Source organism: Staurois parvus, unplaced genomic scaffold (genome assembly GCF_062004578.1).
Source record: "Staurois parvus isolate SC_StPar_1 unplaced genomic scaffold, SC_StPar_1.0 ptg000089l, whole genome shotgun sequence".
Classification (NCBI taxonomy): domain Eukaryota; kingdom Metazoa; phylum Chordata; class Amphibia; order Anura; family Ranidae; genus Staurois; species Staurois parvus.
Window position 1 is genome coordinate 4,290,207 of NW_028317885.1, and position 27,288 is coordinate 4,317,494.

Genomic DNA, 27,288 nt, shown 5'->3' on the forward strand with positions numbered 1-27,288 from the left:
ACATTGTTATCAGTGCCAAGGATTTATTTTGTAGGCTTTAGCTGTTTGTTTTTGCTAATATAAAGGATGTGTTTGCAGCGTTCTTTATGCACCGTCCCCCTAATTAATCACTGTGTTCATTTTCTGTCCAGGCCTTCTGTTGGCAATAATATACAGTTATTCAGGCATGAGATAATCATGGTACATCTCCAGTATATTGGAGCCTATAGAGGACAGGTGAGAAAAGGACAGCCAATGGTGAGGAGGTGCACATATACAACATATTAAAACAATTCACTTGATAATGGGAAGAATGATTTATTGTATGACCCCAACTACTTTGTAGTTCTAATGTGATGCTCATGATCAAACATTTACAGGTTATATTTGAGTGTACCCCTGGTAGTGTCAGGTGCCAGGAAGCTGAAGCAGAGAACTTGAGCTTGGGTCTATAGAGATCCTCTCAATGGCCATATGGATTTAGGTCACAAGCTTCACTATATTGCCAAAAGTATTGGGATGCCTGCCTTTCCACGCACATGACATTTAACGGCATCCCAGTCTTAATCCGAAGGATTCACTATTGTTTTGACTTCAGGGTCAACTTCAACTCTTCTAGGAAGGCTGTCCACAAGGTTTAGGAGTGTGTCTATGGGAATGTTTGACCATTCTTCCAGCAGCGCATTTGTGAGGTCAGGCACTGAGGTCGAACAAGAAGGCCTGGCTTGCAGTCTCTGCTCTAATTCATCCCAAAGGTGTTCTATCGGGTTGAGGTCAGGACTCTGTTCCCACAAAGTTGTCATTTTATGTGGCCTACCACTTTGTGGCTTAGATGCTGTTGTTCACAGTTATTTCCACTTTGTTATAGTACCACTAACAGTTGACTGTGGAATATTTCACGGATGGACTTATTGCACAGGTGGCAAGCTATCACGGTACCACACTTGAATTCATTGAGCTCCTGAGAGCGACCCACTCTTTCACAAATGTTTGTAGAAACAGTCTGCTTGATTTTATACACCTGTGGCCATGTGTCCCAATACTTATGGCAATATAGTGTATATAAAACCAAGAATCTACATTAGTAACTTAGCAGCCAGTGAAGAGTAAATTAACAATCTTGCCACAGTCATTCAGTAGGGCACTGAAGTCCCGACTCTGATCCCACTGAAAGTCTTTGGCAAGGTCATTAATTAAGGGTCTATTCACACCAGTGTCTTGATCTGCATTTTAGCACAGCTGTAAAACGCAGATCAATGGAAGGACATCTGAAAAAGAATAAGCATGTTGGGCGCCATATGGTGTGTGTCCTATTCACACCGTAACGCTGCATTAACCTGTGTTGCGCTAAAATGCAACATGTATCCAACACAATGAATGTAAGTGGATGTCAACGCAATGCACAGAATATTCTGTGAAAATCCGGTATGCTGTAACACACGTTAAAATGCATGTCAACTAATGTCAAAATGTATGTCAATGGACGTCAGCACATGACTAAAATGAATGGAAATGTACATCCATTTTTCATACATTTTAGTGCAGGTCAGTGTGAATTGGCCCTTACTCTTCACTGGCTGCTAAGTTACTGATGTATCCCTACAGCTCTGAAGTGGCACACTGGAGACGCAGTGGCATTGGGAAGCAAAGCAATGTTGGCCACAGGAAATTTGATTTTTTAAATTTTTTTATTGGACATGTTTAATAGCAAAAAGTGAAAAATATTGTTTTTTTTCGCAAAATTGTTGGTCTTTTTTTTTTTTTTATAGTGCAAAAAATAAAAATCACACAGGCGATCAAATACCACCAAAGAAAGCTTCGTGGGAAACCCCCCCCCCCCCCTAAATTTCATTTAGTTGTAGCATTGTATGTCAGCGCAATTGTCAGTTAATGTAACGCAGTGCTGTAACTCAAAAAATGGCCTGGTCGGGAAAGGGGATAAATTCTCTGGAGGGCAAGTGGCTAACAGGGTCAGAATAAAATTAGGGGAGAGGGGAAATGTGGTAATTGGTAAGTGAGCTTAGAACCTCCTATACTCTCTACCTGTTCTCAGCCCTGCACTAGGCCAATGTAAGGGCTCGTTCACACTTGACTTATTTCTGACTCTTGCCAAATGCCCCTATAGCATTTGACAAGCAGTAGACAGGCGTTTGGGTAGTGTTTTTAACGCTCCTCAAACACTCCCCAAACTCCCTATGCGCGGTTTTGAGGCATTTGCCAACCATTAAAACTGCACCACAAATGCCTATAATGAAGTTAAACGGTATTAACTCTCCGCAAACGCCTCGCAACCACCTCACAAATGCCTTGCAAACGCCTGCCAGGCGTTTGAGGAGCGGCACCATAGACTTGAATGGGAGGCTTCAACTCCTCCTGACTCAACATGAGGTGTCAGTGTTCCCGCGACGCAACGTTAACTCTTCAGTGTGAACAGCACTGTGTGCTGCCATGTGCAGAATTTTCATAGGCGTTTGAGAAGTCTTAAAAATGCTGCCCAAACGCCTGTTAAACGCCTGCATGCATTGGTACAAGGAATAACACTCATTTACATGCAGTATCTGGTGTGAATGGGCCCTTAAAGTCTCATTTCCAATTTTTTTTTTTCATGAATGCAATCTGACTAAGAGTGTAAATTCTAGCCTGTATGAATGATTATAATCTCCTTGCACTGGGTTTTAATAATTGTTTGTTGCCGTTCAACTCATATGCAACACGTTGAAATCAATCTTCTGCAAAGAAGTTTTTGCTCAGCAGTAGGTAATTAAAATCATCCATGTAAATTAATACTGAATGTTCTGCAGTCTCCTGCCCCATTTTCCCTACTGCTCAAAACAGTGCGCTTACAAGTGCCTTATGGTAAATGCGGCCTGTTTCGGGTCCATGACAAATGGACATGTCCACAGGAAGTTCTGTGAAAAGAGAACATCAGGCAAAGATGTACAATTTAATCAGAAACCTGTAAGTGACTAATACACATACTGAGTTCTGTTTGAAAGAGATTTTGGTGATAAAAAAGAATGCCATACAAACTAGCATGGATAAAGGGGAAGGTCTGGAGTAGGAGAGACGCGAGAGGAGAGAGGGTTATGCCCTCTGATCATTCGGGGTACAGAATGGGTGTGTGGTGTAAATGTTGTGTTATATAGTACCATTGAGGGACATCGGCACACTGCTGCTGCTTGCTGCTGGACTAGTTACTAGCGTGGACTGAAACCCGCAGCCTCTGGCTTCTATGCCAGTGTTTAGGTAGGGGCCATGTTAGTATTGTCTGAGTTTTTCTTTTTCTTTGCAATAATAAGGCAATAAATTATAGTTTCCATTGGTTGCTATGTATAACTTTGCTGTACTGTAATCTCATCCACATTTTGGCTATACCTCCAATTTGCCTATACCCCCAATTTGCTTTAGCCTATACCCCCAATTTGCTTTAGCCTATGCCCCCAATTTGCTTTAGCCTATACCCCCAAATTTCTTTAGCTCATACCTCCAATTTGTTTTATCCTGTAATCCTAATTAGCTTTAGTCCATAATTCTAATTTCCTTTTGTCCATACCCCCAATTTGCTTTAATCCAAACTCCCAATTTGCTTTAAACCATACTGCCAATTTGCATTATCCCATACCCTCAATTGGATTTATCCCATACCCACAATTAGCTGTAGCTCATAATTATAATTTGCTTTAGCCCATACTCCCAATTTATATTAGACCATACGCCCAATTTGTATTAGCCCATACCCCCAATTTATATTAGCCCATACCCCCAATAATTTAGTCCTAATTTTATCCTAAACTTGCTTTAGCTCATACTCCTAATTTGCTTTAGCCCAAACTTCTGATTTGCTTTAACCCATACTCCCAATATAGATGAGCCAATGTTCCCAATTTACATTAGTCCATACCCCCAATTTGCTTTAACCCATACTCCCAATTTGCATTAGTCTATACCCCCAGTTGGCTTTAGCCTATACCCAAAATTTGCTGTAGCTCATAATCCTAATTTGCTTTAGCCCATATTCCCAATTTACATTAGCCCATATCCCCAGTTTGTATTAGCCCATACCCCCAATAATTTAGTCCACACTCCTAAGTTGCATTAGCCCATACCCTGAATTTGCATTAGCCCATACCCCCAGTTTGCTTTTGCCAATACCCTCAATTTACTTTAGTCCAACAAATAGCAATGCAATAAGCACTTTATTGTTGAGAGGTACTGTATATTTACAGCTGTAAGAAAGTTACAGTTCTAGTACTTTCAGATATCCTTTGGCCAATATTTGTCATAGAAAAATGATCTAGGTGTATGCCAAAAATAGCTGAAGAAATGTTCACGTTATTATTTTTTATTATCTGATGCAGCTGATGACTCAATATTTATGGTTTGCTGTCACAGTATAATTTAAGAATTAATTATGTGGCATTATAGAGTAATTTTATCATTTTTTTCTAGTCCTCTAATACAACCACAAAATGAACAGGGAAATCTGTATTCCAAGCAAGGTTCTATTGAGTTAATTATAGTGAGATTGATCATGCACATTTTGCCTCTGTGTAACCTATATAATTTACTGTGAGCAATGTGTTAAGCATACAACTTCAGCTTCTGGTTTCTACATTTCAGGGTTTTATTGGGTTGTTTTTGAGAGGAAAGAAAGAGAAAGGGATAGAATATAACACATTATAAGTTTACTCCTTGTACTAAATATATTCTAAGTACACCTGTAAGGAAATCTTGATAATTCCTTTATCTGGTAATACTTTTACAGGTTTAATTACAGTAATTTAGTGCGGGAACTAGAGAAAATTTTGAATATATAAGTATTCACAGGTGTTTTGTTTGGTGCTAAACATATGGTTAATTGCTTGTAAGTAGCACAATTATAGAGCATCTGAAAAGTATTCTATGTACAAATCTATCAAGTTCTGTTTCAGTATACTTCTCAAAACTTTGTCTTTGCATTTGAGAAGAAAGGCTTTGCTTTGTTGAGAAGATATCTTAAAGTTGAACTCCAGTCAGCTTTAACAAACATCCTTGTGGTAGCTTTCTATTTCCGTAGTAAGGTTCTAATAAGCTTGTCTAGGAGGTATAAAAGAGAAAAATACTGTACCTCCGCATACTTCCTCTATGCAAGACGACCAGTGCTGCAAAGCCACTTCCTTCCTTCGGATGTTGTGGCCACCCCAAGAGAACCAGCAGTCCTTCACCGTATGTAAGGGTGTCGAGGGCCAACTCCCCTTCCAAGAGCAGAGGAGCATGGAACAGAGCACTCTCTGCTGGGCAGCAAGGAATAAGGTACATTTTGGTAAATTAGAGCCTCACTATAGAACAGGGGAGCAACCAAATAACACATGTAAAAAATTTTTTTTTAAGTCAGGTAAGTATGAATTATATATTTTATTATTTTGTATTTTGCAAGGTTGACCGCTTCCTAATCATGAATATATTTTCAAGAAGTCATCCGTTTACTGTATAGCTTGTTGAGGAAAAAAGGTTGTTTACAGAGATCAGTAGCTCAAGTAGAACTTTTTTTTGTAAAGAACCTTTATTGAACATTTGCAAGTATACAGGCTCCATAAATTCTCAAAACATAGCTTCTAGTACATCAGGTCATATAAAAGTTAAGAAGTACAATTACAATGTCCATAACTATTTAGTCTGAGGCAAGTTCGAGTCCTTCAGTGGTAAATCCGATGGCACCACCAGTGGGCCGAAAGAGCAGGTATGAGGTCCGACAGTGTGCTAACAACTACCTATTATACCTTGACTGTGAATATAAAAACAGTACTGCAAACGTCAACCTACCAATATTCTGTTCATGACTAGGTCAACTGGAGCCAAAACAGGAAAGTCAATCCAACCTTCTCAAAGCTTCTGAAATTTAGTAAAGCATCCACTATGTTGCTAGATAACCCGCTTATATTGTAAAGTGGTACTCATATGCACAAGCCATTCCTTAAGAGCAGGAAGGGAAGGACTTTTCCAATGAAGTAGCATGGCTTTACGTGCATGGAATAGGACCCTAGAAACAGCTTCCCTAATACAAGGCATCCGGAACTATATCTTTTGAATACCCAATATACATTGCTTGGGGTCAGGAGGAAGATCAATTTGGAATGCTTCAAGTGACACTTCACACATGGAAAAAAATATGTTTTCACAGCAACTCATCCTTTACTGCATCTGCTCAGCGCAAGTTTTCAATCAGACAAAGCCAGCCTCAAGGCAGGCTGCTACTGCTGTGATAGTGCTCTGGAAATTACAGTATGTACTGTATATAATAAACAAATATATTTTAGGTATAGAAACCAGGAAGAAACTGAAAACATTTAAAGAAAAACATTTAATTCAAGTAAATATACTTCCTATCTATTTACTAAGGCTAGTGGCATGAGGATTAAAAATAGTTAACGCTGATTGAGATAGTTTAATTCTTCTTTAAACTACCAGTATGTTTTTGGATCGTGGACAGAAACCTGAGCATCTGGAAGAAACCCAAGCAAACATAGAGAGAACATACAAACTCCATTAAAAGCTTAGTATACTCTATTAGATTGATGCTTAAGAGGCACTTGGCAGCAATCAGAACCACCTACAAAACCCACTTGTTTATCTGCCCTTTGAACTCATCCTTTGTGGCAGTCAAAATACATGCCTGAATTGAATTAAACATCTGAATCATTGACTGAAAACCACTTTTTCCAAGTTCACAGCCTCTGTCCATCACTGACCTTAATTATTTATGTAAAGTAGATTTGTCACGAACATTTTACAGAGGTTTGTCATCGATCTGATGAAGCTGTTCTGTCTGTGTTTCTGCTCTCTTTTACCTTAATGTCATCTCTTCTGTGGTTATGAATATAAAGGGGCTTGGTTGTTACGATCCAGTACTGGTGCATCTTCCTGAGTTATGGAGCCCATTAGAAATGTTTGTTTAGTTTTGAATGCATTTGCTCATTGAAGAATTTAGTTTCAACATATTCATGTTGACCCGATTAATTTTTGGAATTAATTTCGTATCTTTGGCATTCTTTTCATATATTCATTGGTCTGGGCTGATTAGAAAAAAATTTGCAGTTTTTCCAGAAGATTGCTATATATTGGATATATTATTGAATTGGAAGGATTCAATCTTTTTGGGTGCTACTCCAACCCACCAAGAGAAATGGCATGAGATGATTGGACAATATCAACGTCATGTGTTTCCGAATTAACAAATGGAAGAAAATTTGGATCCATTCATTATCTGAGTCCAAATTATGAAACAAATGTAAAAATTTAATTTATTTTCCAATGGGCCTAAACTACTATTGCATCATGTGATGTCATCTGAATGAAACAAATGCATTCATTAGTTTCATTTTAACTTTTTTTGGATTCGTTGGCATTCATCACTATGTCCATTCAGAGATTTGTAACATCCGAAACTCCAAAAATGACATTTTCGGCCAAAAAACAGAAACAAAACGAAATGCACATAGATAGAGACATTTTTTTTTCCATTCAACTAGGAATCCACATTGAGAATCCTTGTGTTCCAACAGCGAGGAGACTTCCCTGCCATCAGAATACACTGATCAGGGCTACAGTCTGTGGCACAGATCGAGTGTGGAAAATTCAGCATGGCAGTAACATAGAAGTCTGTTGGTAGATGAACTTCTGTACAAACTCCCTGCCCATACACAGAACAAAATTCGGATGGTCCCTGATAAATCGGCTGAATTTCAATCCATATATTGCCAGCTTTACTCTGCGTTTCAGCCTCTATCTATTTCAGCATTTTGGGCTGGGCCCTACAGTCTTGCATTTGCTGATCTGACTTAACTTCTGTTTTTTTTGTCTTCTGTTTCTGCCTGTTTGTATGTATATCTTGTTGCCCCTATTAATGACTCCCATTTGTCTGCTGTGTACTGGTACTCTGTTCTTTTATGTTTATGGTTACAAACAAGGTATCATTTGTGTGTAGGAAGGCAACATTAGGTAGTCCTTGTCTCCCAGCCTTTTTAATCACAAACATTTTTTTACCACCTTGTTCGAGATCACTGGGAAGTTTAGATGTGGAACATCCAAAAGTTGCAGTTGACAATTTTTGTGAAATTCACATACTTAAAAAAAATCTTTAGTTGCTCAAAAACTTGTAAGCTAAAACTATTAGAAAATTGCAACATCCGGGATTTAATGTATGTATTGCCATGTAATAAATGCATGGTATGTGGGTAGACCCTTGGTTGCAACCATTTTAAAGATTGGGTGAATGTTAAAAAGAATGCCACAAAAATTCAAATGTAGCAAATCATTTTGTATAAGTACATGATATGAACATAGAGTTCCTGAAAGTCCAGATCATAGAACAAGTAGATAACCCTGATTAGGGGAGGTGAACTTTGGCCTGAACTTTGAATGGGAGGTGTCCCACTATTATGATGCTTATGAATGAGTTATTTCCCATAATTACAAGGTGGTATAAACATGTTTCAAGACTAGTTTTGTAACACACCAGCAGATGACAGAACAAGTTTTAGGTGTTTTGAGTTGCCAGTTCTCCAGTCCTCAAGCTGCTGACCCAGGGGCAGAAAGAACATTGCTTTGAAGTCTGCCAAAAACTCTGTCAGTGTGTCCTTCATATTGAGGATCATTACCAGTGCCAAAACTTTGGTGTATGGGTTTCATGCAGAATTTCATGTTTGCTTTTTTTTCTAACTTGCTGTCCATAATGAAATAGCCAACGTGGTGACACATGTGGTCAGAATAGCACCAATTCCACAGCTCCCAATGTACACAGGACAATGTCTTTTGACATTGACTTATGAAGGTTGGTGCTCCCTGTGACTGTGTGTGCAACCTTGCGCTGCCATCTGTTGGTGTGTTACAAATCTAGTCTTGAAACATTTTACTACCTCCTTGTATCTAGCAAACTTGCAGGTCTCATCCCTCTTTAAAAAGGCATTCTGCAGCAGCTCCAGTTGGTTCTTTCCATGGAAGGTCACAGCTGCAGTCTTTCACCAAAACAGGACTCTGGATCACTGGAGCAACTGGAAAAGCAGCTTAGGTAGTACAACATGTGGTCCAGCCTGAATAGTAGCACACAGTTTCTCTGCAGCTCTCATCAGCAGTGATGTAGCAACTTATAGCCCAGATTACAGCACAGACATGGCCTTGTGGCCTGAGCTCTGCTGGGCAGTACCAAGTGGTGGCTAATAGCAATTATTCAGGCCCTGCCAACAAAAACATCCACATTGCCCTGTTATTAGAGGTGGTCCAGCACTTGACTTCTGTATTGAAAGGAATGATTTTCTTTTCCCCTCAGAGACCCCCGGTCTGTGGAGAGATTCCTGGTTTATCAGCAGAATTCTGGGAACACCCCTTGAACACGGAAATAACGACAGCTTATGTTCAGAGATGTTCAAAGTTTATTAGACATTAATAAGATTATATAGACTACAGATAATCATAAGGGAGGGGGGAGCGAGTTTCAAAACTGTAACTTGTAACTTTCCATCATGAGCTAACTACATGAAACATAACATATACATTTCTTGGTACAAATTGTTTTGGCTAACTTTCTGGAAAACAGCCAGACAAAGACATTGTCAGGGTAATGTTAGATTCTGTTGATACATCCTTGAACAACCAAAAACAGTTTCATTAAACTTTTAATATGTCTGCAAAAAGCTAACTTAATACTTAAAATGGCGTACATAATACAAAATGGAAGTTAATTAGATCCTTTCAATCCCCTCTGAGATCATGAACATGATCTCAATTCTTTACCTCATTCACCTTTTTGTACATAGCTAGATAACCTTCATTTGTATTTTGCGGCTTTGTAGCTCTAGCAATGCAATATAATGAGCATTTAAAACATAGATATAAAGATAAAACAAAAAACAATATCATGACTATGCTTTCAGCGATACCTTTCATCCATGAAAAGATGGAACCAAATCCTGATCCTAACCAATCAAAAGGAGTCCATCCATCTTTTCCTATAGCTCTAGCTTCTTCCATCAAACCATCTACCTGTTCCCTGTGTTGCTTTATTATTTCATAATAATCTGGAACAGTCATTGTGGTATTATATATCCAAGTACAACATTCATAATCCTCTGTCATCTCACACAAACCTGTCAGAGCAGCACTCATACTTTCAATAGCTAATTCTTGCATCTCCAGCTGTTTTCTAATAGCTCTGGTCTCTGTATTTAGCAACCCTATGTCCTTAGAGTTCCTCTCCAGTATATCATCAATAATGTTTGTGTAATTATTTATTTTGTTCATAAGTGTTATTCCCCATCCTGTGTAGGTAGGAAACCATGACCAAACCTTATCCCCTGTAGAGAATAGATCTACCTTTTCTTGTTTGGTTTCCCTTCTCTGTCTCAGAGTTAGTTGGTGTTTTGGATATGTACTGGCTTTTACCTGGTGTTCCTTTTGGTCTATAGCTGCCATAATTGGCACTAATTGGGCTACATAGCACCAGCCCTGGACATTACTCGGTATCCAAGGGTAACAGATCTTACCACAACAGATATAGGTATTGTTTCCCAAGTAGATCGGCAATTTTTGTATTGCAGAATGAAATTCAGGGGTGACAACAAGTGTAAAATAAAAAAGAAGTTTTCCAAACATAGTTTTCCCCACATTATCTTGTATCCCTTCTAAACTTTCATTCAGGGTTTTACCATTTACTTGCTAGAGTTTCACAGAAGAAGTTCCATCCCTCCTTCCAGGATCAGATATGTTTAATATGGACTGAGAGCACATTCCCTTTCCCTTGTGGGAAGTATTCCCCAGTCTAAAACACCAATCGGGGAGTTGAGTGACTCCCAGAGTTGGAAAAGATATGGTGGCATTAGAAGTAATATTGGTCAAACCAATACTTACATTCCCTTTTATTACCAAAAATATTTTGACTGGAGTGGCCAGAAGAGGAATTTCATATGTGCTAGGATGTAACTTACTACATATCCAACATTTATCATAACCTGACTTTTGAGCATAAGCATATTTAAACTGCATCATCAACATTTTCCCTGAAAAAGTATTGTTCTCTTCAAAACTTTCTTTTTGACTTTCTTTCACTTTTGGTTATCTGGGTCTCATTTAAAACTAGTCCTTGACCACAGATACCTTTTATTAGGCCCAAGTCCTCAGAGTGATAAATACAGTTAGTTAGGATCCATACTGGCAGGAAAAAGAGCACAGTCAGTGTGCCCAATAGGACCCAGAGTTTCAAAGCACCATGAGGGGCAGTAAGGAATGTCATCTTCAGGGTCTTTCTCACCGACTTCACCCGCTCTTCGAGGATTTTCTACTTGTCCTTCACCTCCTTTTTCTGTTTCGTATTTCTCAGGTGTTTGGTTCACCTTCTTCACTCGACTAGCATGGATCCAGGACTGGGAATTCTCCACCAGAACAGCCGTTCTGGTAACTGCTATCACCGTAGTAGGTGGTCCAAAGGGGTAGCCTTGCTTCTTGTCTTTAGCGAGTTGGCGGACCACTACGACATCTCCCACTTGGAAAAGGTGTGTTGGTTCCTGAAAAGATAAAGGAGAGGTGCGAGCAACATTTCTTTCAACCTTATCTAAAGTCTGAATCAATTTTCTCACATATTCTTGTTGTACCAGGTCAAGGTCCCCTCTTTCTAACATAAGTGGCTGTCTAGCCCAAGGAGTGGGGAACGGTCTTCCCATTAATATTTCAAAAGGAGATAACCCTGTAGTCTTATTAGGTGTCATTCTTACCTCTTCTAGAATTGCAGGTAACATCTTCTTCCAGTGGGTATAGGTTCCTCCAGTGGCCTTCCTCAACTTATCCTTAATTGTCCTGTTCATCCTTTCTACTATACCTGAACTTTGAGGATGATAGGGAATATGAAACTTCCAATCTATCTTAAGTACTTTTACCAAATCTTGACATACCTTGGCCACAAAAGCTGGTCCGTTATCAGAATTTATCTGCAGCGGACATCCCCATCTGGGTATTATCTCCTGTGTGAGAATTCTGACTACAGTTTGTGCATCTTCTTTATTAGTGACAAATGCTTCCACCCATCTGCTAAACATATCCACCATTATCAACAAAAACTCTTGCCTCTGTCCTGTTTTTGGCATGTGGGTAAAATCTATTTGTAAATGGGTGAAAGGTGTAGTTGGGTACACTAGATGCTGGTGTTGTGATTTCTTTGGGTTCTGTGGATTGTTCCTTATACATGTAATGCACCTAGAAACATATTCTTTCACCAACCTAGATAAACCTGTAATGTAAAAATCCTGCAATAATGTTTCACATGTCGTTTTCCATCCTCTATGTCCTAGACCGTGGTACTGTGCAATGAACAATGGGGCACTTGACATGGGAATGCATGGTTTCCCCTCTAAGCACACTAGACCAGAAGCTGGATCTAGTTGTGCTCCAGAACCATCCCAGTCTGCTAAATCGATTTTTGTAGCAAATTTTTGTAAATCTGCATACATCTGGTCATGTGGGGTGGTTGTGATGCCTGAAGTGAGCAAAGGCATCTGCTCACTGGCCACCTGTTGTAATGCGGCTTCCTTTGCTACCTTATCTGCTAATGCATTTCCTTTGGCAATATGATCTCTGCGATTTGTATGTGCCCTGCAATGAAGAATGGCTAATGGTTTTGGTAACTGTATGGCTTTGAGTAGATCAGATATCAAAGAAGAGTGAGATATGGTTTTGCCATCAGCAGCAATGAATCCTCTTCTCTCCCAAATGACCCCAAAATCATGTACAGCACCATGGGCGTACTTGGAGTCTGTGTAAATGTTGACATCCTGTCCTGCAAATAATTGGCATGCTCTTGTAAGGGCAATCAGTTCGGCTGCTTGGGCTGACTGATATGGGATTGGCTTTGCCTCGAGTATTTTGTCAGGAAGTTGCACAATGCCGTATCCAGCATGGTAAGTACTATCATTTGGCCTAGAACATGAGCCATCTACAAACACATCTGGGGCCCCATCAAGAGCCACAGCTGACATGTCGGACCTAGGGGAAGTGTCTTGCTGTATGTGGGTTATACAATTGTGTTCTGGTGCCACTTCATCCTGTTCCCCCTTTAGCCCCAGTAGGGCATTCAAAATTGGAGTAGGACCTGAATTTGCTGAAGAATATTTAATAATCAAGTTGGGATCAGATAGAAGAATCACTTCATATCCGCTCAACCTTTGTGCTGACATGTGTTGAGTGTGTATGTTTTTCAGTAGTAAGGACACTTGGTGTGTGGTGTGTAGGGTAGTTTCATGTCCCAATGTGAAAGAAATAGCCATCCCCACCAGAATTGCGCAGGATGCAACAGCTCTCAGACAAGCAGGCATGCCCTGAACCTGAGTTGGCACTACTTTGGAAAAAAAAGCTACAGGGCGGAGCTTGCCTCCATGTTCCTGAGCCAGGACCCCCGCCATGGTTGTACAATTTTCCCTAGCATACAGATGAAACATTTTCTTATAATCAGGTAGTCCAAGGCCAGGGGCCGTTACCATAGCATTCTTCAGGTACACAAAGGCATCAACCATTTCATTTGACCATATGAGAATGTCAGGTGATTCTGAAAGTGTGGCAGACCTCAGAGTGTGATCATAGAATGAACAATCAGGTATCCATTGGCGGCAGTAACCAATCATACCAAGAAAAGTTAGCATGTCCTTTTTTGTTTGTGGGCGGGGCAGACCCACGAGAGCCGCAGCTCTTTTGTGACTGACATTCCTCTCACCATGACTTAGAATAAAACCAAGGTATTCAGCCTGTTTTTGGCACCATTGCAATTTCTTTTTAGATGCTTTGTGACCATTCCCTGACAACCATTCTAACAGAGACCAACTATCCTCCTGACTGGCCTCCTGACTTGAACTACAAATCAATAGGTCATCCACATATATAATGAGGACCGAACCATTGGGAGGGGTCCAGGACCTCAGTGTGGTCTGGAGGGCAAGTGAGTAGACTGCAGGCGAATCTACATAGCCCTGGGGCAATCTACACCAGGTCAACTGGCGGTTACGGAACATAAATGCAAATAGCGCCCTCGTCTGGTGGTTCACAGGAACCGAAAAAAATGCATTTGTTAAATCAATCACTGTAAAATATTCTGCATCGGACGGAATGGAGGTGAGGAGTGATGGCACGTCAGGCACTATTGGGGCTAATGGAACCACCAAATTATTTATGGCCCTCAGATCTTGTACAAACCTATAAGAGCCATCCGGCTTCTTAACAGGATTGATAGGTGGGTTGTAAGGAGAAACAGTTTCTTCCAAAATACCTTTTGTTTACATGCTGTAGCAATAGGGAGGGAAGCCTTATTCTTGAAAACCCTTTTTAATTCTGTGTCAAGCTCCTCCCACATAGTTTCTCTCCCTTCTGTGGTGTTTAGTTTATAGGCAGTAGCCTGTGTATTACTTGGTTCTATGTGACTAATGCTTTTTACATTTATCCAATCCCAAGCTGGATTATTTCCCAGAATACCATCAATGATCAATCTCATATCTTCCTGTGTGTAATTTCTTCCTAAACATGCCTTTTTTAAATAAGCAAGTGTACCTCCAGGAGATACTGTAGGCTTGGGACAATGTTTAACAATCTTATTAATATCTTCTAATTCTATGGTTTTTTTTAGAATTAGTTCTCCTGCTGTGAGAAAAGGTAGTGTCAATATAGCCAACTCCTTTCCTCCTACGGCCCCCTCATCTTCTCTTTTTCCCTCTAGTTTCTTATCCATGGATCTAAGCTGCATTCTAAATTCCTCCACCTCTCTGCCCTTTCTATGACTGGTGTCACTTCTTCTCCATTGACCATCCTTTTTCTGTAATTGTATTATATTTACCTGTCCCTGTTCTTCGTATTCCAACTCTCCTTCGTTGTCATTATTTTCCGTAAGGATGCCTTGAACTTGGCTACCCTCTTCTGGTGATTTTATACTAATAATCTGTTTGGGTCTAGTGGAGGGGCCTGGCTGTATTGGTTGTAGATCCGGGATGGGAAGTGGCGCAGGGACAGGGGCAGGGACTGGAGGGGCAGGGGCAGGAGCAGGGGCTGGAGCTGCAGAGACAGGAGCAGGGGCTGGAGGGGCATTAGGCTGAGGAGTAATCATCCCCAAACTAATCAAAAAATCATCATCAGCAGCAGTTTTAAAACCACTTAATGAAGGATATATATTATACGGAGGGGGTGGGATTGGTGTCTGAACTGTTTTCAGTCCAATCTTGGGTCTGCATGTCTTTTCAGATTGATACTTTTCCTGGCATATTTTTAATGTATCCAATTTCAACTTCCTCTTTTGTTTTAAAGAGAAAATCAAATTGAACTTTCCCTTGCTATTATCAACCCAATACGGTGACCATTTTAACCAGTTTTCTCCCCCTTTCTTGGTAATGGGTCTGTACTCCCCATAGCTTCTGTCCAGCCTGCCATACAATCCACCCAGGGATTTATTAAATAATAGTCCGTTCCACAAACTCTAGCAACATAATCCTTACAATTTTCTCCCTTTTCTGGGGGACCTGGTGGGTAACTACCTCCTTGACCCATATTTAGACAGTGGATAAAACAATTTTAGCTTAAAATCTTATTTTGTTCCACACAACAAATTATCTTATACTTCTACGCAACAGAAAGAAAAAGCAAAAGACAGATAAACCAGAATCTGCTCCACAGACTTATTAACCTCTTGATAACTTCCCAAAAGTTATCTCTTCACTGTTTTACCAAAAACAGTGTGTTCTACCAGAGAACTGTGTTTACCAAAAACACCTTTTTTATAGTGCACTATTTTGTAACTCTAGCAAAGAGTTAAGTCTGCTTACCAAAAGCAGCTACAGGTTATCACGGGTCTATATAGACAATACAGAATGATTCAAGACCTTCCCTCAACACAGGGCAAGAAAGAGCTTTTAGTCATAAAAAGACAAAAGGTTTACTTACCAAGTGAGGTGGGTGGTCATCCCGGACGAGCCCCCAGCTGAAAGGAATGATTTTCTTTTCCCCTCAGAGACCCCCGGTCTGTGGAGAGATTCCTGGTTTATCAGCAGAATTCTGGGAACACCCCTTGAACACGGAAATAACGACAGCTTATGTTCAGAGATGTTCAAAGTCTCATATAAAAGACAAAGACATTGTCAGGGTCATGTTAGCTTCTGTTGATACATCCTTGAACAACCAAAAACAGTTTCATTAAACTTTTAATATGTCTGCAAAAAGCTAACTTAATACTTAAAATGGCGTACATAATACAAAATGGAAGTTATCTAGATCCTTTCATGTATCAGCCAATCAAATTCCCATGCCCTCCTCTTTCTGCCTGTACATCACAGCAGGGCAAAATAAAAAGATGGAACAATCTGTGTGCAGTAATGGAAGCAATCTGCCAGTTGGCTTAAAGGAACTGCCAGCAGCCTGTGGCACACATAGAGCCTGTGCTACATATAGATAGGGTCAGCAGTTCCCTGTTGCTTGGGACAATTGGAATCACTATGTATTAACAGACAGCAACCAGCTCAAAGAAATGTAAAGTTTATTTCTACCTTTTCAGTCAAATTTGAGAACCCCCTAATTATATGATTATGTATTTCATTCACACAAAGCACACCTAAAAATAATAAAAAATATAGCCTGCAACACTTGTTAGCAGGTGCAGTTAGCTAGTCTGCCACTAGGTTGCTCAGTCCCAAAACAGTGTAGTAATAGGCAATTGTATAATTGGGTGTTAGGTCCCCTTTTAGAGGAACCCTTCCTGCGAGTGATGTAGTGGATGGAGTCTATAATTGTCAGGATGGGGGGAGCTTAGAGAGACAGGACATGGGAACCACAAACCCCAAAAACAAGAGGATACAGTCTGCTACTGCAAGGGCTCTTCATGGTAGTTTAACACCCAGAAGAACCAGCTGTAGTCAGTCTGACTCTTTTTATGGTCTACCTTGGACTGCAAGCAGGATGGAAAAGGCCTTTTAGACAAGGCTAAGTGTTCTCTGACGTAAGTACTAGTACACCTGGGAGAGAGAGAGTAACATCAGAGAGTGTGTCTGGCTGGGCAGAGCTATAGATTGGGACATAGAAAAAGAGACTGGTATACTACAGAAAAACATCTTGTTAATCCTGGTGACAGAATCGGAATGCTGTGGATTTAGTATACAGTGAGATTGGTCCCAGCGCTGTGGTGCTCTGGAAGAGAGAGGAAATTCAAAGGGAAGATGGCCAACAAATGTATGTGCTGGCATTCTGTGCCCTACTGACTGCTACAGAATGTCTGCTCCTTAGTATGACATTCAGCGCTGAAGAGTTTGGTTAGTATGTCAATGTTGAACGTCACTGCCATCTTTGAAGAGTACCAGTAAAGTGCGGAAAATGCATTACTTGTGTGGACATTCCTTTATTCTTTAATAAGGTCAGGGATGTCATGAGTGGGCCTATGGCCAGGAATTGGGCAGAATATGGTGAAGGATTTCATCTACCAGCAGAGGATCTAAGAAGAAGCAGGGCGGGGACTCTAACAATTTGGTGTCAACACACACCTTACATGCTGATAAGTGTATTCTGATGGCGGGGAAGTCTCCCTGCTGCCAGAATAGAATAGCTCAGTGGGAGGATTCTCCATCCACATCAAGCAAGTGGATGGGGGAATCAAGTCCATTTGTTTTGTTCAACCCTCTGACTGAATAAAAAAACAGACTATTCTATGGGTTGCCTAAGAGGGAAGTAAAACACTGAGAGGCCCACCACCCATTTCTGTAGGAGTCTTCAAATGCAGTGCCCATTTTCAAGAAGTCCAACATCCAAGTTTTTGGATTTTTTTTTACTTTAAAGAGAAGTGTTTTATTTGAAATACAACACTGCTATTTATTACTCCTCCCTCCTAAACTATTGAACCTGTATACTATTATTTTGATCTCTATATCAGGCTAAAAACTAAGGACAAACAAAAACTCCATTTTACGTCCTATAATCTCATTTTATATTAAGTATAGGATGACTTATTGGTTATAGGCAGCTCTAGAGGGTGGTTCAAAGAGTTTGTGATGCAGATTAATCTAATAAAAAAGCAAAAAATTTTTAGACATTTATTACTAGTGGGAACAGTCTTGTTAACCAATTACAATAAAGTAACTGAAGGCTCTAACATAAACTTAACCCAAATGAATGTGGAGGAGTTCCAATGTTGACTTAACATTTAAGGTACATATTCTATAAATTATTTAGTATAAATGATTTTAGTTGGGGTAAATAGTAATCTTTGAATAAACTGCAGAAAATATATTATTGCTCACTAAAAAGGGAATTACCGGTATGTCTAGTGCATAAACCCTAGTCCATAACAGTAGAGATGTAACTTTGGCATTTAATAAAAATTTTAGGAAAACCATGTTGTTAAAAGTACCAAAGTGATACAAATACTAGGTCAGTGGTTTCACCAGTCTGAAATATATCACTATCATAGGATTGTACAACAGTAGTTTTAAGATGGTTAGCAGACATTACAAGACTCAAGCATCAGAATAGCAATCAAGTAGGTTGAGTGAACGTGGCACCAAGCTTGTTAAAACAATGGAGAGATTTATTGCCTTGCGAAGCTCATAACGTGATAAAACATTTCTAAAGGTTTTATTTTACAAGCCTTTAGGGTACTGTATCCCATGCTTTCATTGCTGTGCACATGTATTTAGTCAATGGAGCTTACATTATGGACAATGGAATGGTAAGACAGTTAAAGCAGAATAGCCAGAAGAGAAGAGTCAAGAGCTGTTGCTACCAAGGTGACTGCTGCATTTCTAAGACTATGGACAAGCCATCACAATATAGATAAAGCTGCTGACAAAGAATTGTAATAAATAGTGAATTATGCTAGTGGTTTACTCTCAGTTGCAGTAGACACAGGCTTTTGTCTGCTCCCAAAAGGACAGAATATTAGATTTTAAAGAAACCTACTGTATGCCCCAATAACTGTGGGAGGAGAAAACTTGGCTGGTTTTATAGGCAAGTACTTGAATCTCGGCTACACACCATGTGTGGTGGTGAGTTAAGACTGGAGTGTCACGAAGATAGCACAGCCGTGGGGAATTTTGTATCTAGGGGGTGGGGTGGAGCTTGCTTGGGATTCAAAGACACTAGTTCCCCACTAGGTCCACTACCCTTGTGATTGACAAAAGGCAGTGGGCAGATCCTTAGCCAGTAGCCAGCCTGCAATTGACTATAGACCATGCCCACTGCCTGCTGTCAATTACAAGGAAAGAGCAGACCTGACAGAGAACTAGTGTCTCAGCTTTTCCACCAGGCTTCACCTACTGTACTGTCACTGGTTGCTAGGAGGCTGTCGGCTCTGAATCTGACAGCATTCTTAGCAACCAGTGACAGGGAGGGGGTAGTGATGGCAAAAATCTGCTACACTGCATACAGGGACAGGCACTCTTTCTCTGTATGCCAATTTAGAGTTGGTCTTAATTCTTTCCAGTTTCCTTGTCTATGAATTGAAGGTAATTATTTTTTAATCTGGTGCATTAATAATTCCATTTTGTAAAATGGCGCTATTAAGAACTACCTGAATCTGCTGCTGTCAGTAAAGTTACCAAAACGGACTGCAGAGATTTTTGAACTACCCAAATTTACTGTCATGTCAGTAAAGTTACCAAAACTGGTAGCAGAGATTTTTGAACCTGTGTCAGTAAGGTGCCTTCACTGATCTACAACTCACTTGTACTGACCTTGGACAGTATATACTGTATAGCTTCCTATTTGCTTAAGGAATGAACTTGATTTCTGAATGCCTAACCTGTATGGCACTCGATCGCACATTTGAATGCATATTTCACCAATGTTGATGCAATCACTGTTTTTTGCTCCATTTTTTTTTTTTTTGCCTTTAGGGGATCATGTATGTAAAAAATGTGCATAACAGCAACGTGCCTTATATCGGTTTATATCTATTTTATAATTTACAGGTTAGGTATAGAGAGAAAATACAGTGTACTGGAATGGTGGGGTCATTACCAGTCTGTGTAGTTCTGTGCATATCACAATGCATAAGGCTTATAGAGAATCCATTCTAAAACAAAACATGCTTTACTTTTTGTGAAGGACTACATAGAATGTAACCTCAGTGTTTATGCTGATGGAAAATAATATTTAGTGGTAGTGATTTTGTGAAATCAAATAATAATAAGCTTGGTGAAATTTGCTGAGCAGTCATGTTTTGCTGAGATACAAATGTGTTTTGTGGCATACTTGCTTTAAACAAAATTGCTTTTATTGAGCACTGCTTTTGGCAGTCGGATGTAAGTGCTGAGTCAAAAATCTTTTTTCTTTGTTTTTCTAAGTTTACTGCCTAGGTAGAATGAAATGTTTGATTTGACTTGACTTGTGAAATGCCACTTAATTTTGCATAATAGTAGAACCTATGGGCCTGATTTACTATAGTGAGAAGAAACAGAATCTGTGTGCATCTGAACCATCCAATTTTGTAAATATAGAAAATCGCTGACAAATACGCTGACCATTTACTTTTCTAGAACTTGAAAAGAGAAACTTTTTTTCTTTTGTGACATCTCTTGGTCTTTTAGCACTTGGCCAAGTATGATCTAATTTAACATCTCTTCAATAAACAAGGCACTTATTAAAGGTTAAGAGCAATGTGAAATAGTCCAATGCATGCCATTGACTTTTCCATCACCAAAAAAACATTTTTTTCTCTTATTATTTTTGAACTTGCAGTAGTGGATTTGGAAAAACAAAATCCCCTTTACTGAATGTCAATACATAGTCATACAGAATGACAGTTCTAAAATGCTGCTGTAAAAATCCTTATACTGTGTAGTGCTACACCCACAAGGGCTGCTGAAAATGGCTGGTTCTTTCCCAGTATTGCAGAGGCTGCCCACCACTACAATCATCTGTCCACTCACTCCGGCTCCATTAACTCAGTCTAGGGGTTGTCTTTTTTATGTTCTTTTGCTTAAAGAACTTTAAAAAGGAGAAGGATTAGGTCATGGGATACTCCTAAAATAAGTATCAACAACAATGAGAGGACAATCTTCTCTCTAGTCTCTCTCTTGAGGTAATTAGAGAAACGGACAGTCTAAGGCTTCATAGCTGTAGACCATAAGGCAATTTCTTTGGCATCTGGTTACTTTGTGCCACTGCACAACTGTTGGTAGCCAATGCAACTTCCAGGACACTGCACAGAAACAACGGACACTTTCCTCTAGACTCACACTCTAGGATCCTGCTGCGGAGAGGGGAATGGCCAGTACTCTGAGGCACTATGAGAGCTGCCTCAGTCCAAGCTACCTCTGGCACTTATATCCCAAAAGCACACAATCACCAGGAATCAACTCAGGGTCTTTACTTACAAGTTCTCAGGATAGCAGCCTTTTTCCAACTTTCTCTGGACACAGTCCAGTGAGAGAGACAATCTTTCTCCAGACCAGATCCTTTTTTCTTGAAGTCCTACAGCCAGCTTCTCAGGAGATCCATCCAGGCCCTTAGCCCTGACACCACTGAGACCTTAAGAACAGCTATACAGTCCATGGGATGCCTAAGGGCAGATGTCCTCAGACTTTGGAACCCTCCTGGGGAGAAGGAACAATCTTTCCAGAGCTTCAGACTATTCATCACCTCCCCAGCCACCTGATGGACACTCTGCTCCAGGGATTGTCTGGAGCATGATAAATATTCAAACTGGTTATTTGAATCTCTCTTCCTAAATTTTTGGAAGCTTCTTCTAGAGGAAGGGGGAAGCAATCAAACTTTCAGCCTGTGAAACCCTGAGCAGATCAGAACCTGCAATTGCTTCCTTGACTGCAGTTGACAAAAATTAAATTTGCCTAGCATCGTATACTAGCAGGGTACTACAACTGTAAGCTAGATTTCTGAGATAGCTGAATAGATTAATCAGCTTCCAACCAAATTACAATGCTAAATATCAGCTCCCTCAACCTGTTCAATCAACATGGTGTCTTTATACTGGGTGGGCAGCCGGAACAATGAGATTAATAGCAGTCAGTACAGGCAAAAAGCACAGGGCATTATCACAAAACCTCTGGCCAGATCAACCTGTATTTTTGAGCTTATCAAACAGATATAGCAAAATGCAGTCAGTGGTATTTTTAAAGACTCGGGGTGGCCAAATAAGAGACAGAGATTGTTAGGGTTTATATAAGCTTTAATTTTTAGATTTGTGTTGGGCAAAAAACTTAAACCCTTCACAGTTAGGCAAATGTTAAAGCATAATTACTATTTACTGAGTTTCACAGACTGGAAAATTGTATAAATGTGGTATTTGTGATAAAAGGGCACCCTATCAGTTAAAAATTACAAAAATTGTAGCCCCCAGACTTGTAAATACAGCAGTTTTATGGGTTTGTGTACTTTTTTGACTGTGGTGGGGTGTGAGATTAGGTCTTTTGGAGTGCAGGCACTTCCTAACTAGCTCCTGCATAGCCACTATATGTGGCTGCGTGGGAGCGCCATAGAATTGTAAGGATGTACTGGGTCATCCTCCAGTTCACACAGCTTGTGTACGGTGTCACCAGACCAGTGTAAGCCAGCAACACTGTTCTTGATTGCAGCTAGCAACAGTATTCCTGATCATTGCCACACCAGTGCAGTGTTGACTCTGCCTGCTGCCTGTACTGACCCTGACTTGTTTATTGACCATGTTTCTGCCTGCTGCTTGGACTGGTTCTTTGCTTGTTTGCTGACCATGTCTCTCTGCCACGTGAACTGATCCATCTGCACATCCGACTGACTATGTTCCTGCGAGACATCAGTACCAGCTACCTACTGCAACCAATTGCACTTATGGAACTACAGAAACTCTTTTGTTCCTCCTTACTTCAGTCTCTACTTCCTAGCCAGTGAACATGGCATTCCTAGGGACAGCCACGAACCAGTAGGGCTAGGCTTGCTTTAATTACAGAGCAGGAACTGCTATAAATAATGCTAAATTAAGCTATATTCCCTGACCACTCCTATAGAGGCAACCATTGTGGTATACTGGCTTTTATATAATTAGTTGACTAATTATAAAAAATATAATGGCTAACACATAATCAGTCCAGCCAGTGAAAAAGTCTCACATATGTGGTATCACCATATTTGGGAGTAGTAGTAAAATGTGTTTTGGGGTGTAATTATAAGTGTGCCCATGCTGTGTGTAAAAAAAAATACATTTTCATTTTCTTTCCAGATTTTCCAAAAACTTGTGACAAAAAATTAAGTCTTAAAAAGACTGACCATACCTACCTGTATGGAAATAAAAGCTATTAGAAGGATTTTCAGCTTTATTCACTTTTTTCAACACACTGCTATTATTTTGAACACAACTGTACATCCAGTACTTTGAGTCACTACCCTGGAATACACATGCAGCAGATGAGGTCTTAAAGCAGAGCTCCAGGCTCCTCCCAAAAAATTAAAAGTCAGCAGCTAGAAATACTGAATCTGTTGACTTTTAATATAAGGACACTTACCTGTCCAGGAGTCCAGCGATTCCCTCACCTGAGCCTATTCCTCAATTAGTTTTGGGTGCAGGTGCCAGCATCTTAAGTATGTGAATGATCCCACAGCCTTCTGGGACACTTCCCAGGAAGGAGGGGGCTGAACTTCCAGCTCAGATCGCTGTTAAAACCAGGCACCCACTCTCCCCCCAAAAATGCCAAATGTGGAAATGGAGGGGGGGGGGAGGATACAAACAAGTGGAACTTCTCCTTATGAGTGCAGTTCTGTTTTAACTCTTGATCTGCATGCTTATCGTGGTTAGTGATTCATGGTTAGTATGTATGGAAACCAACGGATCAGTATGAAGGTCAGGCAACTAGCATTTTCAAAAAGTAGAAGAACGCAATGACATCCTACTACATTTTTTTTCTGTAAAGGTTTCCCTTTTCCTGGTTGTAGTGCCCATTACAGCATTTGCATTCACAGAGATGTTTTGCCATGGTGTGAATCCCAGCTTCAAAACTCTACTGCTTTGCAGCACTACACTTTGTGTGGGTCCAGCTGTAATTACTGCATGTAATTGCTGGCTGTGTGGACATGTACGAATAGCTGCGGCCACTGACATTCGCATGTACTGTGCAATTGTCATTACACAGTACGGGCTCGCTGGCCACTATTATCTGGTCAGTCCTAGCTGCAGAAATCAGCAAATTCTTGCAGCTGGGATTTGCACCTTGAATGAAAGTCTGAATAAGGCTTTGTGAAGCCGAAATGCATCAGATTTATGGATCCTGTATTTATGTAACCAATAAAGATTTCCATTAAGAAGCTTTCCAAGTTGCCAGCTAATTGTATTGTGGGATTCGCACCTTAGCTAAACGTCTGTGTGAATGCAGCCTAAGCCTCAAGTCAAATCTCTGCTATTATAGCAATAAATACATATGTCATGAGGGTAAAGCTATGGCTAATTATGTGTTCCAGTAAATCAGTGCCTAACTGTGAGCAAAAGTAAAATGGTCAATCCATAACAGCACTCTCCCACCACCGGAAAAATAATTCTAGTTAATAATTATAAGAGATTTTTTACTTACACATACGGCGAGAACGCCTAATACTTATTCCCATACTCATTATCATTCCCCATATTTGCATGATTTGAAAATCAATGTTCTAACCATACATATTTGGATTTAATTTTCAATTGAACTAACAGAGTTGAGGTCAGATACGACAGAAAGAAGGTGAATTTGCAAATCAATACAAGAAAATTGCAATATTGTGCATGAAAAAAGAATGATGGCAAGGGACAATACCTATTTAATGATAATTAAACCTGGTTTGTTTTTAGAATCTGCATTTCCATTCAAGTGGCTGATTTATTAAGCTATTGTTGTCCAGGCCTGGTCTCTGGAAAGGCACCTTACTGAGTAAAGGCATTGCCATTATTTTGATTGAATTTTTATGTGGCTTCATTCTCTCTCCAGGCCTACATTCACTACTTATCAGTACACATAATTGCATAGTATTAATGTGTAACTTTAACCCACGCAAAATAAATCCAGATTACTGTTCTAAAGATAGTAATTGGAAGGAATTCAAAGTCACATTCTCCCTTTTCTCCACTGTACAACAAAGAGGACATTTTACAGATTTTTTTACTTGTGTGTAAAGTTTTTACTATTGAATGGACCTTGCTACAGACAGTGAGAATTTCTAAGGCTTTTTTGATATGCTGGGAGCAGTTAAACTAGCCATAGCTGGCCTAGTTTAGCAAGGATCATCTGAATTTCAATCTATCTATGGCCATTCCACTTCGACCTAGTGATCAACTCTGTTTGGACGGGAATGTTGGAAAAATGTTATGTTTGATTAGTGGATGCAGCCAATCAGCTGCAATGCTGATCAGTTTCTTGTGGCAGAAGAGAAGCCCTGCTGTCACAATACAATAGTGCAGCAGGGAGGACTACTTCATCCACCTTGAATGTGGTGATGGGGGAATCCATTCAGTTTTTTTTGTTTTGAACAGCCAGCTTTAGGAAACCCATAGTAATTTTTTTGGTTCAACCAGAAGGTTGAATGAAAAAAAAAAGAAATGACTCGATTCCCCCATCTACACAGTCAATGTGAGCTGAGGTATTCTGACAGAAGGGAGATTTCCAAGCCAATAGAATACACCAATCAGCGCTGCTGGCTTTAGCAGGCAGTGCCAATTGAACTAGGAAATCCAACAGGCTGATTGTACAAAAGTCAGTTTGTAGATCGACTTCTGTAAAACCAGCCTGCTCATACATGGGTCGAAAATTAGGTTGATCCCTGCTAAACCAGCTGAATTTCGAACCATGTATGGCCGGCTTTGGCCAGCAGTCAGCCTTAGGCCTTGTTTATCCCTAGCGGAAGTTTCTACCACAGTAGAGCAGTGGCTTCCAAACATTTAGGAGGCGATTCTGCCACTTTTGAATGCTTTTTTTTTTGCTGAAGGGGGGTTTTGAATGTAATTACTATGTAATGCCATCTCATGGGCAGCACAGTGACTAAATGGTTAGCATTTCTGCCTGGCAGTACTAGGGTCGTTGGTTCGAATCCCAACCACGGCACCGCCTGCCTGGAGTTTGCATGTTCTCCCTGTGCCTACGTGGGTTTCCGCTGGGAACTCCAGTTTCTTCCCACACTCCAAAGACATGCTGGTAGGTTAATTGGCGCTATATAAGTACCTAATATAAATAAATAAAATTTACTCCAGTGGGCGAGTTTGGTAAGAGCTGCTACCTGTCAAACTCAACAGGGAAAATTAGATTTGCCACAGCATGTGTATGACACCTTCTGGTTGCATGCCATGTTTCAGGTGGACATCAGGGTCAGTAAAACCTTGGACCTGCAAGTGGGGTAGTTTAGCCTAGGAAACATGGCGGGGCAAAACCACACTACCAGGGGGTCTGCTGAAGCAATCTGGTGGCTGTACAAGTACCAAATTGCTTTCACCTAACAGTTGGCTTCTCAGAATTACACATAGATTTACAGCAGCCAGAAGTGTGTGCAAACCCCCTCACGCTGCTGCTGTTGTATGATATTCTGTACATTGGTGGCAGGAAAAGGTTTAAAGATGGCATAGTTAAAGTTCATCATGTCTGTTTGGAGGGGCTGGCATGATGATCCATCCTGGCCTTGGGAGCTAGCTGTCACTTCCTGATGGCTCATACCTGGGCCCTTACTGGGCATGCGTGAGACAACGGCCTGCAGTAAGACTGGTCTTGTACCCTCCTAGGATGGTATCCCAAGTGAGTATTGAGGAAGTGGGAGAGGGTATCACCAAACAATGGTACCAGTATTTGATCCTTCAAAACAAAATGCAAATTCATAATGTGTTGGTGGGGGGAGAGGATTATGAGTGGAATGTTCATGGTTGGGAGAAGGCCTACTTTGGGTTTACATTTTCATTCTACTTGAAGGAAATATGTGCCAATACTACTCAAAAGCTTTACTTATAGTCTTCTTGGTCATTTGCCACCTTATAGGAACAAACATCCTTGTCATTTAGCAGGTTAGGGATCCATTACTGGGCATGTGGGCCAGTGCACTCTGGTCGATTTTTGTCACAGATTCAGCAAAGGATTTATGTGTACTAGAAGCATTGATTGGCTGTTGCTTTGTTGAATACCTCAAAGATCTACAGCCCCTTTCGCGGCAAGGGGTGATTACTAAACTCAAAAGTAGAGATTAAGTTAACCTCTTTGATGCTTTGTTAGTTTTGAAAATATAAATATTCTAGTCAATCATAAATAAGATTGTCTCCGTTGTGCTTTAGAAATAATTCTTCCTCCCTAGCATTCTCTAGGCAGTAATCTCACATCCATACACGCTTCCCTTTCTTTT